Source organism: Oryctolagus cuniculus, chromosome 1, assembly GCF_964237555.1.
Source record: "Oryctolagus cuniculus chromosome 1, mOryCun1.1, whole genome shotgun sequence".
NCBI lineage: Eukaryota > Metazoa > Chordata > Mammalia > Lagomorpha > Leporidae > Oryctolagus > Oryctolagus cuniculus.
In genome coordinates, this window is record NC_091432.1 from 93,989,356 (window position 1) to 93,992,850 (window position 3,495).

A 3,495-nucleotide genomic window follows, 5' to 3' on the forward strand; every position below is an offset into this window, starting at 1 on the left:
CTTGTAGAAGAGGAAGTGGCAGCACTGAGACTGAGTCCCCTGCCAGGGGTCATGCCCAGGAAGTGGTGGAGCTGGGATTTGGCCACCAGAGCCTGTACTCTTGCCTGTTACAGCAGGCTGCCCCCAACCCTGGCTACCACCTTGTCTCCATTCTCTTGCCCCACTCCTCTCCTCTGTGTTACCACCTCAGCTTGGCACACCAGCCCCATGGCGTGCAGCCATTTTCCCCTGTGACCCCCAACTCTCCCACACATTTCTGAGGACAGCGAGGGCCCAGCCTTCCCTGAGCCCTCCAAAGCACGCAACCAAGGTCAGCCTGGTATGGTCGCTATACATATGCTGAATCCAGGTATGAATCATTGGCTAGAGAGGCTGTACCTCATAAACCCCAAACTTTGCTGTTTGCTTAGCTAAAAATCAGCTCTAGAGTAGGACCGAGGTCCAATAGGCATCCTGGGGGAGGCGTAGAGCCATCTCCAAGGCAATGTCACAGCCATCAGTGGATGCTTATACCCTGCAAGCTTCTGAAGGTCTAACTCTTCCTGTGTGCTACTGCCCGATCAATCCTTTATCTAGCCTCTTAGTAAAGTCTTCAGCCCTCTGGTTCCATGTAGAACTGGAGGCTTAATTCAGTCCCAGAACGCTGATTGGCTTAGATATAATGCTTGTTCCATAGGTACTTAGAAAGGAAAATATTTATTGGGACAGAGACCTGGAGAAGTCTATAGGATTGGGAAAGAGTAGGCTCCATTTGTGGTCATTTTCATAGCAATGCTTTGAGCCCTACCCTTTTAAGAACTGAGAAGCCAATCAGATCACTTCAAGAACGGGTCTTTTGGAAATCTGGACCCTCAACACTTCCATGGCTCCAGAAGACCTTGTCATTGGGGCTCCCAGGAAGTAAACAGTGTGGCTAAGATAGGTTTAGTTTTGGCTGAGAGGCTGGAGAAACCCAGCCTCAGTCCCTCAGTCCTGGTCCAGCTGTACACCTGGAGACGTGGCATGGGGAAGAGACATCATGGCACGGAGATGTCAGGGAAGGGAAGGGGAGGGTGATGGAGGCACCAACCAGGCTGTGCTTTTCCCAGTGAGGAGGCCTTTTGCAAACTCAGGGGAGTCTGCAGGCAGCAGGCAGGCTGAGCTGTGCTCCCTTAGGGACCAGCGGTGGTAACTGCAGTGGGCTCTGAGGTCAGGCACCAGGCTGGTGCTCCTGTCTGTCTCCCTCTCAGCTCTGCAGCTGGCACCTGGACTCTGCTTGAAAAGAACTGATTTGGGGCTGGCGCGGTGGCGCAGTGGGTTAAAGCCCTTGACCTGAAGCGCCGGCTTCCCATATGGGCGCCGGTTCAAGTCCCGGCTGCTCCATTTCCCATCCAGCTCTCTGCTATGGCCTGGGAAAGCAATAGAAGATGGCCCAAGTCCTTGGGCCCCTGCACACACATGGGAGACCCAGAAGAAGCTCCTGGCTCCTGGCTATGGATCGGCACAGCTCCAGCCATTGCAGCCAATTGGCGAGTGAATCATTGGATGGCTCTCTCTCTCTCTCTCTCTCTCTCTCTCATGACAAGAGCCTTGGGTGATTACTGACACCATAAACAAGAGTGTCAATTGTTAAATCAACAACAGGAGTCACTGTGCACTTGCTCCTCATGTAGGACCTATGTCCTTAATGTCTTGTACTATGAGAATTAACGGTAGCACCAATTTTCAAACAGTACTTTATACTGTGTGTGTCTGTGAGGATGCAAACTGTTGAAATCTTTACTTAGTATATACTAAGTTGATATTCTGTATATAAAGCTAATTAAAAATGAATCTTAATGAAAAATGGGGAGGGGGGCTGGTGCTGTGGCTCAGTGGGTTAACACCCTGGCCTGAAGTGCTGGCATCCCATGTGGGTGCCGGTTTTAGACTCGGCTGCTCTACTTCTGATCCAGCTCTCTGCTGTGGCCTGGGAAAGCAGTAGAAGATGGTCCAAGTTCTTGGTCCTCTGCACTCACGTGGGAGTCCCAGAAGAAGCTCATGGCTCCTTGTTTCAGATCGGCGCAGCTCCAGCCATTGCAGCCAAATGGAGAATGAACCATCGGGGGGAAGACTCACTCTCTCTCTCTCTCTCTCTCTGCCTCTCCTCTTTCTGTATAACTCTTTCAAATATATAAATCTTTTTAAAAAATGAAGAATGGGATGGGAGAGGGAGTAGGAGATGGGATGGTGTGTGGGTAGGAGGGTGATTATGCAAGAAAGAACCACTATAATCCAAAAGTTGTACTTTTGGAATTCATATTTATTAAATAAAAGTTTTCTATTAAAAATATTAGATCCAATGAGTAAATCAACTTTTCCAAAACAATTCATTCTAAGGATAGCATAACGTTCTATGTTTTGGTGTATCAGAAAAGCTGTAACCAGTGCACAAAACCTATGAAACTACAAATCCTAGTTCTGGCTACAGCATGAAAGAAAGTAAATTTAGACCTTTTTGTTCCTCAGGGCATATAGCCTGAGTGTCTGATAGGGAAATCCTACTCTACTGCAAATAAGTGCATTTAATTTTATAATTTATTGCTTAAAATGCATTTGCAGTAAAATTTTCATCCTAAAGCTTTATTCACAATACTATGTCGATATTTGAAAGAAGAAATTTCTGATAAGGTATAAAGTATTTATCTGAAAAAATGATAAGCTAAAATATCCTCAATCTATACCAAGATAGGGGAATTTTTTTATCCCATGAATAAAAATAAAAGCCTTGTGAAATAAAGGACTAGGTGGCTCTGCACAAACTGGATGACACACATTGAAAAGTGTCAAGTCTGTAAGAGTCAACAGTGTGACAGAAGGAAAAGCTTATTGACAAAAGGGAAATATTGGGCGGGGTCTGAATAAATGGTGTTCCAAGAGTAGAAGTGAAAGACCAGAAAGGACAACGTGAGTTTGATTAAATCCAATGCCAGGGGAGGAAAAAATTTGTCCATGCAGCATGGTGGAAATGAATGTTCATGATAACATTAAGCGGAAATATCTAAATGTTCATCATACAACAGAACTGTATTCTACTACATTGAACATTGTTTCACAACAAAAAGAAGTATAAATAGATGTTATAACATGGATGGCAGTATACTACTAAGAGTGTATACTGAAAGTAGTATATACTAGGTGAAAGTAGCCATTCATAAAAGGCTACATACTGTAGGTCTCTATTAAAATGAAATTTCCTGGGCAGGGAAATCTCTGGAGATGAAACAGAGTGGTGGTTGTGCAGGGCTAAGGAAGAAAGAGGGACCGAAGGGGTGATGGATAAGTTATACATGGTTTCTTTTCAGGGTTGATTACAAATATTCCAAATTGATTGAAGTAATGGTTATCCAACTCTGGGAACATACTTTGGAATAGTGAATTTTATTATATTAATTGGGTCACTCTACATATGCAAAATATGTAAGAGTTCTTTGAAAAGTTTGTCAAAATGGGTTAAGAGGTAAGGAAGTTTTTTGC